The sequence below is a fragment of the Vulpes vulpes genome, chromosome 8 (assembly GCF_048418805.1).
Source record: "Vulpes vulpes isolate BD-2025 chromosome 8, VulVul3, whole genome shotgun sequence".
NCBI lineage: Eukaryota > Metazoa > Chordata > Mammalia > Carnivora > Canidae > Vulpes > Vulpes vulpes.
Window position 1 is genome coordinate 109568133 of NC_132787.1, and position 13260 is coordinate 109581392.

Below are 13260 nucleotides of genomic sequence, written 5' to 3' on the forward strand. Positions count from 1 at the left end.
TTCCATAATTCCTTAGACCTGGATTTGGGGAAATTAAAGAGACCCCGGAAGGCCGGCAGGAGGACTTGGCTGCACCTTGGGATCCTCAGGCCAGTCGTCGACCTCAGGGAGGCTGTGACTTCGTCCTAAAATGAGGTCGCTTTACTCACGTCCCCAAACTGTGAGGCCTGAATGAAATCTTTCTCTGGGAGTTCCTGAGCAAGCTCTATGAACTGAGCCCAGGCCCGCCCCGCTGGGAGCTTCCTCCACAGTCGAGGCCTTCCCTTCCCTTCCCTTCCCTTCCCTTCCCTTCCCTTCCCTTCCCTTCCCTTCCCTTCTTCCCTTCCCTTCCTTTCCCTTCCCTTCCCTTCCCTTCCCATCTGCTCCCCAGATCACCGATGGCAGAGCCAGGGGAGGGTGGGACAGGGTCCCTCCAAGACTCCTTCCAAATGGACCAGTCGTGATCCTACAGAATTGCCTCACTTCCTGCTGCAGCTCCCAGGCAGGAGCCGGGAGCCTGTAAAGAACAAGTGGCTTCCGTGATTTGCCATTAAATTAGAAAGCTTATATTTCAAATGTATAGATATAAATTATGCCCGTGACACAGGCATTCAATCACAACGTGCTGCCGTTCCGAGGCCTTATTTATGAATTTAGTCTTGCACATGACTTTATCACTTGCGTTTTGGATGGGATTCTTCTAAATATCCAGGAGTGCCTGGATGAAGACTAAAGCAACAAAGTACCAGGACGATCCCAACATGAGAGTCTCCGGCTACAGCACTCAAAACAGCATCCAATTCTAAATAAATATAAATATTACCCTTTTCTCTGGTTTAATTTTAGCCAGTGGCTCGACTGGACTCATTTTTCAGAATGAATTTATGGTGTTGGCTGCACGATGGGTCGTGTCCCCTGACCAGACTGAGCCTGGCCTCCGAGAATACACGAGCATTTTGCTCCCTCGGACCTGAAAGTAAGGGAGCGGGAAAGATATAGTAACAGGTATACGTGGCATTTAATTGTGATACGTCCCCCCACCCCGTTAACTAAATAAAAACATCATTTAAGACCCCATCTTGGAAAAGATAAGTAACAAATGATCACAGTTCAGATCCCATTCTTGTTGGACCTCAACCAACATCTTGTAATTAAACCTGGGGCGGGATGGAGTCCCACGTCGGGCTCCCTGCATGGAGCCCGCTTCTCCCTCTGCCTGTGTCTCTGCCTCTCAGTCTCTCTCTCTCTCTCTGAATAAATAAATTTAAAAAAATACTTAAACCTGGGGCATGGCCACCCTAGAAGCAATCAGTATTTTCAGATAAAGCCACACTTGCTCTCAGATGCAAAGCATTAAAGATTCATGTTGTGTATTGTACTTCCTACAATAAGAAAAACAATAGAGACTTTTACACATTAAATACATAGAAGGCTCAGAGAAAGGGATTCTCGGTGAGCAAGTTAACCCGAAATTAGGTGTATTAGAATATCCTAGTCTCTGAGCGTTTTACAGACTCGGGATATTTCCACCTTGCCTTTCTTCGTGAGCCCTCAAATCACGCGGTAACAGGGTCTTCTTAAAAATGTAACATTTCTCTTCTGAAGTGAAAAAATAGCAGCAAGGGAATCTGTGAATTTAATTGTTTTACGTGATTCCCTATAAAGGCCGTGAACAGGCCTGGGTTTCATATCCTAAACACAAAGCCCCACCTTGTGTTTACGCAGCGTCTGCAATTGAGAAAGTCCTTGCCCACCATCCAGGTCAAGTTTTCTTGAAATCGAAGAGTAGACAGAGAGGTAGGACTAGCTTGGTTCTTGGGATGAGAAATGGAGGCTCCGAGCGGTGTGGACGGAGCAGGAACATTGGCACCGTCCTCCGGGATCCGACCAGTACACTCACTACAACGGAAAAGTGCAGTGAGAGGGGATGTGCTGAGGGCTGGTGGCTGGGGCCCGGCCAGCCGCCAAGGGAGCCGGTCCTGCCCGGTCCCAGCCAGGGAAGCGTCCGTGCGGCGAGGAGGAGGATGCCCAGGAGAGGAGGAGGATGCCTGGGCGAGGAGGAAGAAGCCTGGTGAAGAAGAGGATGCCCGGGCAAGGAAGAGGATGCCCGGGCAGGGAGGAGGATGCCCAGGTGAGGAGGAGGATGCCCAAGCGGGGAGGAGGATGCCCAGGCGGGGAGGAGGATGCCCAGGCGGGGAGGAGGATGCCCAGGCAGGGAGGATGATGCCCAGGCGGGGAGGAGGATGCCCAGGTGGGGAGGAGGATGCCCAGGCAGGGAGGATGATGCCCAGGCGGGGAGGAGGATGCCCAGGTGGGGAGGAGGATGCCCGGGCAGGGAGGAGGATGCCCGGGTGAGGAGGAGAATGCCCAGGCAGGGAGGAGGATGCCCAGGTGAAGAGGAGGATGCCCGGGCAGGGAGGAGGATGCCCGGGTGAGGAGGAGGATGCCCAGGTGAGGAGGAGGATGCCCAAGTGGGGAGGAGGATGCCCAGGCGGGAGGAGGATGCCCACGTGAGGAGAAGTATGCCCGGGCAGGGAGGAGGATGCCCGGGGGGTGGGGAGGAGGATGCCCAGGTGGGGAGGAGGATGCCCGGGCAGGGAGGAGGATGCCCAGGTGGGGAGGACGATGCCCGGGCAGGGAGGAGATGCCCAGGCTGGAGGAGGATGCCCACGTGAGGAGAAGGATGCCCGGGCAGGGAGGAGGATGCCCAGGCGGGGAGGGGGAGGATGCCCGGACAGGGAGGATGATGCCCAGGTGAGGAGGAGGATGCCCGGGTGAGGAGGAGGATGCCCAGGGAGGAGGAGAATGCCCCAGTGGGGAGGAGGATGCCCGGGAGGGGAGGAGGATGCCCAGGTAAGGAGGAGGATGGCCGGGTGAGGAGGAGGATGCCCGGGCGGGGAAGGCAGGAACCTGCCCGATGCACTTTCTGGTCCAGAGCCTGGAGGACAAGAAAGGTGGGGGGTACAGAGGAGACAGAACAGTTCACGGTGAGACTCGGCCCCCACGTGGGCTCCTCCAGAGGCTGGTTTTCCTGTGCGGCTGACTGTGAGCACCTGCTGGCACACGGGGGGCTTCGCAGGCCCCAGCAAAGAAGACCCCGAGTTTCACAGGACCTCGAGGTCACAGGGGGCCCTCCGGCCGGCGTGGTCAGAGGGAATCCCAAGGAGTACGCGCAACAGCGTAGACCCTGCCCCGGCCACGCTGTCCTGGATGCGGTGAGAGTGAGCGTGCCCAGCGGAGAAAAGCCGATCGATCCCTGTCCCGCTCGGTCATGGAGCCTACTGAACTTTCCTTGAGGTTCCAGGAGCTCTCGCTCTGTCTCGTTTTCCCATTTCGGGTTCTGCATTCACTTCAACCTGCTCAGGACATTAAAGCACTCGAGATTTGAGATATTCTTGGAGGCCTCCTTTCAAATCTCGTGCCAAGGCTTCCAGCCGGCTTTTCCATATTTAATCAAAAGCACACCAGAGCCTGCTTTCAAAGGAGTGAGCGCCACGCGCCCTGCCCACCAGCTGGAAGCTGCAACCCTTCAAAGCAGGGGGAGGGGGGTGTAGGGGATCAGGCCTGGCAGCAGGGCCCAGGAGCTGGGGCGCCGGGTGGGGCGAGGCAGGAGTGCGGGGTGAGTGCTCAGTGTCCTGTGCCGAATGCACCCATGTCGTGGGCACCGGGGCGTCATCTGGGATTTAGGAAAAGCAAGACGAGGAGCTTCCTTCACTCCCTCCCTGCTGTCTTCTAATCTCATGGACAGAAAGCCCCAGACGTGCGGCACCAATTCCCCTCTGGCCAGTGGGTGAAAATACGTGACCTTCCGGGAGAACCAGGCGCGTGAGGCAGCACGGCCGGCCGGGCTGGCGTGAGCTGAGCTGCTGGCGCCAAGGAGGCCCCGGCGAGATGCGGGAGATGATCAGACCCCCCGAGTCAGGACGGAACTTCCTGGGGGGCAGCAATTCAGCTCTATGGTTATGAGTGGGGTCACTCTGAGCCTCCGAGTGTACCGGTCTTCCCGGAGCCACGTGTTTCTCCTGCACTGAGCACACGGGCGAGTCGCTTTCGGTGCTGGGGCAGCGAGCCCCGGAGACGACGCCTGCTCACGCGGGGCACCAGCTAGGGACGTGCCCCCGGCCGCCGACCCGCCAGTGCCCAGGACAGCTGCAGCGGCCGAGCGCCCTTCGCTAGCTCCAGACGGTTCGTGTTACGGCTCCCGCGACCCTCCCGCGCGGCGACCCCAGAGTCAGCAAGCGAGGAGGAGGAGGAGGAGGAGGAGGAGGGTTCTCCTGGGGTCTCATCACAAGCGCGGGCCGCTGAGAGCTCATTCGCCTGCGACCCTAAAACAAGAGTAGGGCTAGAGAGGGAAGCCCTGTGCTGGCTTTTGTGAACATCCAGTAATGACCTTGCTCGGTAGCTCCTGGAGGAGACCAGCGTCTTCTGTAAACTTGGCTGCTGTCGGCTCGGCCGGGCCGCGCTAGCGGGTGACGCTGGTTTCTAGCGTAGAGATGCACGAGGATGATCTACACCCCACCCCTGCAGCCCCAAGAACAGCCCCGGGGCCCGTGTGCAGGGGGTGGGGGGAGAAAGGACAGTCCCAGCCGACGGGAGGCTGACAATCCGATCGGACTTTCCCATAAGGAGGCGTTTTTCTCTCCGGCGCTTCTTTGTACTCGATGGCGCATGCGACGAACCAGTGCCTTAAAAAATATGCACATCTTAGGAAACGCAGCGCTACCGACGGACAAACATCCCCACAAAGCTGTGCTTGCAACCCAGTCAGCTCAGGTCGGAAGACTAGCAAGTACGTGCTCAGGTGGAGCCGCTTACACCTGTGTGCACGTGAGCACGGAGATGGAGGGCTCGGGAGGGAGAAGAAAAACAGAAATGGTTTATACTTTTCCAAACCAAAGGAGCTTCTTTTTTTTTTTTTCACAGTAACAAAAATAGCAATACTTCAGGGAGTCTCGTATCCCGTTGCTCACGGGAGAGGCAGAGAGGGAGTGAAAAAATTTTAACATATTTACATTTATTAACTTACATTTTATTCGTTATTAACATGTATTTTATTGTTAGACCTCACGCACAGAGCGAACGAGGCCAAACAGCATCAAAACGAACACAAAAGATGCCAAGTGATGGGGATTTTAAAGATCCACCTGCGGACAAGGGCAAATGTCCCCTAAGAGCCTGGAGGCGACCTCCGGTGGGGACCGCCCCTCCCTTAGCGAGGGAAAGGCTCGCAGGACACCATCAGCTTCGCCACGAAGACAGACCCCCCCTCACGCCCCTGACTCAGTTTCCCGTTCTGTAAAACTGGACCAGATGACCTGAAAGCTGCCCTCCAGCACCCCCGGAGGGGGGCACCGCTTCCACGGAGAACAACGGGGACACCCGTGGGCGCCGGGGCCGTGCGGATCCACACAGCTGCGCCCGCCGGCCGCACGTCCCCGCGTCCCCCACATTTATCTGTGTCTGATTACCGAGTCGCAGGCTGGACCGGTGCCAAATGGCAACTTCTGCTACCATTTCTCTGACATTCGATTCCCACGCGCAGAAGGGCACCGGGGACCCTCTGGGCGTCTCCGCCCTCCGCCCCGGCCTGACTGCAGAGTCAGCGTCTGTCATGCAGACACCCACCCTCCCGGCTGCCGCTGCGCCCCAAGCGGAGCAGCGTGGACAGGCCGCGGCCTGGGGCCCACAGTCGAGGTGGCAGGCGCGGGCCGCACAGGCTCCCACGAGGCAACGAACCATCTCTCTCCCCGGCCAGCGAGCGTCCACGAAGCCCGAGCGGCCGTTTCCCAAGTCCCCGAGGAGGTAAGCGAGGGGGCGAGGCCTGCCTGTCGGGGAGTCCGTGCTCGCCCTCCCAGATGCCCAGGGAGCCTCCCCACCCGTCCTCCCCACGGGCACACCTGCTTCTTCGGGGATCATTCCAAGCAAGAATATCGCTTCGCTACCGACACAAGCAGGGAGAAATCACGTCCGTGCGTTTCTCAGCGTAAAGCACATCGTCAATGGGCCGATCAAAGTGAAAGGACGTCGTCCACCCAGAGGAAGGAAGGGGAGAGGGAGTGCTCGGTCTTCAGGGGCCCAGACCACGCGCTGGGTGGGAGCCTCCCTAACCGCGCTGGCCGGAGCGTGGGCCACGGGCAGGCCTGGTCTAAGGGAAGCCGGGAGGGAGTCCTCAGTCCCCAGTACGTGGTTCGCTGATTGAAACCCGGGATGATTCCAGCTGCAGAAAGGGCAGGAGTACCAGGGCCTGCTGTGCGCCGTCTGTGGACATGAGCCCCCTCCCGTGACTGTGGCTCTGAAAGCCTGGCTCCGGCACATCGTCTGGTGAGCCCCGGGCCCCTCGGACAGCGTGGCTTAGCATCACGACGTCCTGAACCGAGTGAACCCTGTGAATCTCCTGCGTGCAACTTGAAGACGTAAGTAGTGAACAGTCGTAGGTCATCACCGAGGAGCGGTGCCCCGTGTCGGCCTCCCGGCCCCTCCCCTGCACCCCGAGCCCCGGGCCCCGTTCCGTCCCCGCTGTCCAGGGGAGGAGACATCGTCATCCTGGAGGCTGCACCGTCTCACCTGCGTCCGCAGAGCAGGAAACCCACCTGACTGTCCTAGAGACGCCGCCGCACGATTCCAGTCGACCCCTGCACTCGGCCCCCGTGGTTTGCCGCAATGTCAGCCTCGTCCTGGACCTTCACACAACAGCTCATCCCCCAAAGTCAGCGGCTTCACGGGTGGGTGAAGCCGTGGTCGCCAGCCCTGGAGCAGGGACGACGGCCCAGTGTCAGCCACCCGCCTGCCGCCAGCCCTGCGGCCTTCCAATCGCTCTCCTACCACGATACGAATCAGCTTTCCAGATCTGCTGTAGATGTCGCTTCTCTGTGGCGGACACCTGCGTCGTTTTCTGCTATCTACAGAGACGAGCGATTTCTCCCGACCTGCAAGGCCCTCCACGTGGGGGCCCTGCCCTTGCTGTCCCAAAAAATCCTCTGTCACGCCACCACCCCTCGGAATATCTGTGTTGCTGCAAATGTTCCTCCCTTGGCCTAGAGCACCATCCTTCCTCACCTGGGTCACCTGAGGAACTCCTATTCAACCCTCAGAACCCTCTCTGGAATCCTCTCTAGCTTTGAAAACAGTCTAACACGCCTCCTCCTCTGGGTCAGTGCCAGGCCATGGGCAGACTTCACACCTGAGCTGCTATGATCATGTTTGCCTCCCGTTCACCCTATTGAGGTGCGTGCACGTGTGTGTGTGCACACGTGTGCATACATGCTTCTTCCACATACCCAGTGTGTCCAGGCTCGTAATAGGTGTTCTGAGTGCTCAGAAGCGTTTCTGGAATCTGGAGGTTTCTGGGCAAGCCCTCGGAGGATGTGGAGGGGCTGAGGAAAGCTGAACATTCAGCCTGAAGACCAGCCCGGATGCCGGAAACAGGACTTCTGTCCCAGAGCTCAGGGCAGCGTGGGGCAGGGATCAAGTGCAGGAAACAGGAGACGAGCCTGAAGAGTCCAGTGGGATTAAAATTCGGAGACACCTGCAAGGCCGGGGAAGACGTATGGACATGTTTTTTACAAAATCTACATTGACACTTTTAAGAAAAGCTGCATGTGGGAAACGGTGCTGGGAGGATGGGAGCCGCATGGGTGCACCTGGTGGGCGTCCCTGGCGGGGCAGAGGCTGGGCCCCCCGAGCAGAGGCTGCAAGATGCATTGCCCTGTGGACAACGCTTCAGCAGCAGCGCTGGGTACCTCGAGGGCACCACGCGTGCCCTGCAGTAAGAGGCTGATGACTGAACCAGCATAATGTGTGTTCCGAACACAAGGGGGAAATGTGTTTACTACAACAGGGCTCCCGCCATCCCGATGGCTCGTCCCACTGCCATTTCAATGCAGGACAATTTAATTTAATTTTCTTTGCAGCGCCGTCAAGACCCCTCGTTATTTATGGGCCAGCCCTCTGGATACACTGTGGCCATGCACGCATTTCCATATTGAACAATTGCATTTTGACAGGGATGGTACTTGGATATATATGCTCTTTGTTTATAGAAAGATCCAATCGGCGCGTGAGGGCCGAGGAAGGCAGGCGTGAGCGTGCTAGGCGGCCCTGCTGTAAACCAGGCCATGATACACCGCGGTTGCATGCGCTTAGCTCTGAAGGCAATTTTTCCAACGCAGAGTAATCATGATGAGCCCACAGCTTGCAGCCAGGAAGCTAAAAAATAAACATCAAATTTATGTAGTGTATTTAAGGGCTTTCATAACAGAAATTATTTACGTGTCAGGTACCATCTATCATAAAAGCCCGTGCTTAGCACGCTTTTAAAATGCGTATTAGCTACCGGATAGGCCGACGACGATAGCCCTCTCGAAATTACTGTAGTCTGTCATGTACACGGGGAGCTTTGGGTCTTTCTCAAAAGGAAAATGTATGTTGTTTTCAGTGGAGTCAAGCAGCTTCTCTGAGCCCTCTTGGTCTGTCCTATTAGTCCCTGTAAGTCAACAGCCTAGGCTCTGTTCCGAGACACGGCCCCAAGTGTGGCACGAGAACGTGATAAAGCAAAACAGGTCAGGCCTTGGACATGGGAACTGGCAATGGCTCAGCAACGCTTCACTTTCTGTCTCAAAGTTGTGCTGTGATGTTTGCCCATCCAGCCAGTTAATTGTCCTCTGCAGATCCCCCCTACGAGGACACCTTCCCTATGAGGACGCCTTCCTTACCAGGACTTGGAGTCCCGTGGATTTGGGCCTGTTTGCCTGGAAACGCCAAAGACCTAGGAAGGATGAGAAGAACAGGAAAGGGGCCCATCCTTTGGAAGGTGGTCTTTGAAGAGTCCCTGACTGAGGGTTAGTGCGTGTGTGTGGCTTGGGGGCTGGGGGGACGGGAGAGGGAATACCAACCACCTTTCATCCACCCCATGCAGAGGCTAGAAGCTCCTTTGGAGTTTCTTAAGGCAAAGGCAAAGAACTCCTGGCATGTCCTTTATGTTGAGGTAGATTTTCTAAAGGTAAAGACATACATATTTCTACATTTCGATTTCTATGCACCAATATAAAGGAGCACCATTTTTTTATTTTCCACAGACTTTTTTTTTTAAGAGAGAGAGTAGGGGGAGGGGCAGAGGGAGAGCAAGAATCTCAAGCAGACTCCATGCCCAACGAGGTGCCCCTGACATCATGACCTGAGTCGGAAATCAAGAGTCAGGACACATAACTGACTGAGCCACCCAGCACCCCATGGAATTTGGGGTTTTTTTTAAATCAAATTCCAAAACCACTCTTTCGTGGCCCTGAAGCACAGAGCGGGAGCTATCATGTATTTGAGCAGATCTGGTCTAGACGGTCTAGCCGTCATGTCTGGAGAGCGTTGGGGTTGAACAGGAGCACTAGCACTGCAGAATTTTGTGCCAAGGAGCATTTTTGTCTTGGGCTGTGTCGCTGGGTCTGCAGGGCCTCAGAGTGTGATACACACATTGGAGACCAGCTGATAGCATGTGACTACTAGCTCAAGTGCTGGAGCCTCAGGACCGTGCCAAGGGGTGGAGGAACCCAGTGGTTAAGAGTATGTGTGCTGACCTAGACAACCCAACACCATCTACCCACCGCACGCCTACTTTAGGGAAGTTCCTAGCAGCTCCTGGTCTCAGGGCTAAAAATCACTCCTGCCTTTGGGGAGCAGAGAGGAGGAAACAAGGAAATGCACGTTGGGAGTCCCAGCTCCCAGAATCTACCTCCTGCGTGCTCAGCAGGTGTCTGTGGGCTCCCATAGAAGTCATGGTTTGGGGCCGCATCAGACCGGAGATGACAGTGAGGCATGGGCCAATCCCACCTGCCGCTAGTGGGTTCTAATTCAGTCTCTGGTGAGAAGCAGACAAGCTCATTGTTTTCTCAGTTGTCTTACCCGAGGAATGCAGGGTTACCTTGGAAAAGGCGCCAATGAGCTCCAGAATGGCATTCCTAAGCCTCACGTGTCATGGATGCCAGTGTAATGCACGTGATCCCGTGGATTATTTCCTGTTGTTGTTTGCTAATGAAAACGTAAAGCATTGAATAATAAACTCAGCATAATAAACAGATGCCTGTTCTTGCCAGAAGTTCATCCTGAATGAGCGTGCAACCATCGATCGGATGAGAGCCTGCAAAGGGACGGGGGGTGAATGACCTCTTTTTAGATGGAGCTCTGCTGTTAGTCTTCTGGAGACACGTAGATATGTCCTTTGAATTAATTGTATTCTCTAAACCTCCACTAAGAAATATCAAGTATTATGCATTTTAATAAATAACAGCATGATGACTACAGTCTTGGAATTCAGAGGCCGACAGATGTCACGTCTAGTGTAGACTCCACCCCGACCAACACCAGCTTCACACACTGTGCTTCAGGTTCCCTGCCTGTGAACTTGGAGTTTCTACCTCGTGGGACAAAGTTATACACCCAGCCCTTACGCACGGCCCCTAACAGGCTGTAAGCACCCACTGAAGGGTGTAAAAAATTAAATTTAATAGAAATGGTGAGCCAGCCCTGAAAGGAAATGGGCACAGATTGCGATTCTCAACATTCCAGTACACTTTAGAACGTGTTTTTAAGAAACAACAGATCAGGGGACATGTATGCAAAAGAAACAGAATAATAATATAATATGCATGTCATTACATATAATACATAACTCCTCATGTAAGTTGGGTCCAACTTATACCGGGTCCATATCTAACAGAAGAAATCGCTTAAGAAGACCGCATTAGGAAAGAAATACAGACTGCAGGTAGCTTGATGGCGTGTTAGCTACTAACGCAACTGCTGTTGATGAGTCTGCTCTCCGTAAACCGTGCGTGGGCTGCCTTCCTTGGGTTCTAAAGGCCCAGTGGTCTTCACGCTACAGCATCACCCACTAAATTATTCGTTCATTCGCTCAACAACCAACCAGGATTTATTTGCAGCAACCGTTGCCAAACATCAGGGGAAGTTACAAGGTGATGGTAGGGACCTGGGGTGGGGGGGACACAGCCTCGCACCAGAGAACTGAGAACACGCTGCTTCCTACATTCGCTCTGAGAGCCCAACGTGGGCACTTCTGCATTTACATTTCCACCGTTGAATCTGGAAATACTTTACAAATACAAAACAAATGCTCTGCTTCTGGTAAAGGAAGAAAGGAAGGAAAGGAAGGAGAAAGAGAGGACACATTTCCTTTGAGTTTCCCTGACACAGGGCAACATCAGGAACGTTCTACCAAATCTGAAATGAAACTAGCATTTCAAAAAGAGTCTCAGCTGCCGGGACAAGACAGTAATAACCGTATTTCCCTTCTGCTTCCCCAAAGAAAATTGCTAAATAATCTGTTAAAAATTGCACACATCGTATACGCTGTGCTATATTGGTGTTTGACTTGATAAAGCAAACTGCACGTGTAAAATTATAGCAAACAGAGAATTCCTGATCCTGGGCTTTCCCTCGGGGAAAGGAGCCTGCAGAGCCTGCAGAGGGCTGGTGAGGACAAGAGGCCAGTAGGAAGTCCCCATGCTGGAGACACTTGGAGGACAGAGGAAGGGAAGCCCATGAACATGGGTGCACCTGCCCACACAGGACAAAAGTAGCACAGTTTTGTGATGAGGCTGATCCGGGGGAGGAGAGAAGACAGCCTCCAGAAAAAGTGGTGAAGAAAACTAGCCAAATTTTTAGCCAACATGAACCAGCTAGCAAAAGCTTCAAGGATTAAAAAATTGGTGAAAAGGGAGATTTTTGTACAATTGCCAAATTCACGTTGTCTTGTTTATTCAATTCGCATGACTCTTTGTGCAGTTCCTTGTCCCGTATTTCCGTTGTCCCAGATGGCTGGGGAAGTGGGCTGGGCTGGCCAGTGCTAACTCATGACACTAACTACCAAGGAGCGGCCAAGGTCTCTCCCTAAAGCCATCTGAACCCACGACCAGGAAGCGGTGTGGAGCGGGATGGGGGCTCTGCAGTAGAAAGTGGGATGGTCTGAGCCTTGCCCCGGGGCTGCTGTGTGGCCTCAGGCGTCTCACTGACTGAGCTGGGCTCTTGTTTCCTGGGAGGAGCTGGTTCTAAAGACAGGCACTGAGGGGGGCACTTGACGGGATGAGCACTGGGTGTTACACTATACGTTGGCAAATCAAACTCCGATAAAAAATATATATATACAAAAAAAAAAAAAGACGTGCACTGAAATAACTTGCACAGCTCCCCAAGCCCTGTTGACTGCCAGGTACTGAAGCGAGCGCATTGACGGGGACGTTTATAAGCAGGAAACAAACACCATCCTTTGTCTATTTTATAGATAAGACATAGTCACAAAATCTCTGCGTCAACACTGTAGCTTCACCACTGGAATAACATTGCCAAACAGCAATGTTCGAAAATCCTACCAGGAAACTCTGGAAATCGTGGGGCACGAAACTTAAGCGAGTTCCCCTCCTCTCTCCTGGATACTCAGCTTCACGTCTTAAATAGGCTCTTCCATCAGGTTCTGAGCACACTGCGGGGTCTCTCCATTACAAGACAAGAAGACGGGAGCACGGCCCCCGTAGCAGCTGCCTCTCCCTCCTCGCCTCCACGGGCAAACCTCCTGCAAGTGCCATCCCACTCAGTCCACCCCCAGACCTACAGCGTTACCCCCATCTGTGCACACCTGAGACACACACAACACACGCTTCCACCTCTACCCGAAGCTCACTGTCCTGAGGCCCATGCAGCTCTGTCCAGATGTGCGATGGAAATGCTTGACACGGCCACTCCCCCATGTCGGGCCACCTGGAGCCCCGCATCTCCCCACCAGATCCATGTTCTTCCCAGACTTGTTCCTGCCCTGTCTTCCCAGCCCCACGCAACGGCAGCACCATCTGTCCACACACGTTAGGAACCTACACATCACCCCAGACTCCTCCATCTACCTCAGCACGTAAATCTATTCACTGCCAAGATGTGCAGGTTTACCTCCTAAAATAACTCTCACATCCATCAACTTCTCTTTATTTCCACCATCCCTAGTCTAACCTGCCATCACGTCCCACTGGGACATTGAAAAACTTCCTGACTTATCTTTATATCACTCTGCCCTTTCTTGATAGATAGATGATAGATAGATAGATAGATAGATAGATAGATAGATAGATAGATAATAGATAGATAGATGACAGGATAGATGGATAGATAGATGATAGGATAGATGACAGATATAGATAGAATAGGATAGATGACAGGATGGATGGATGGATGGATGGATGGATGGATGGATGGATAGAGATGTAGTTACAGATACACAGAGAGAGGGAG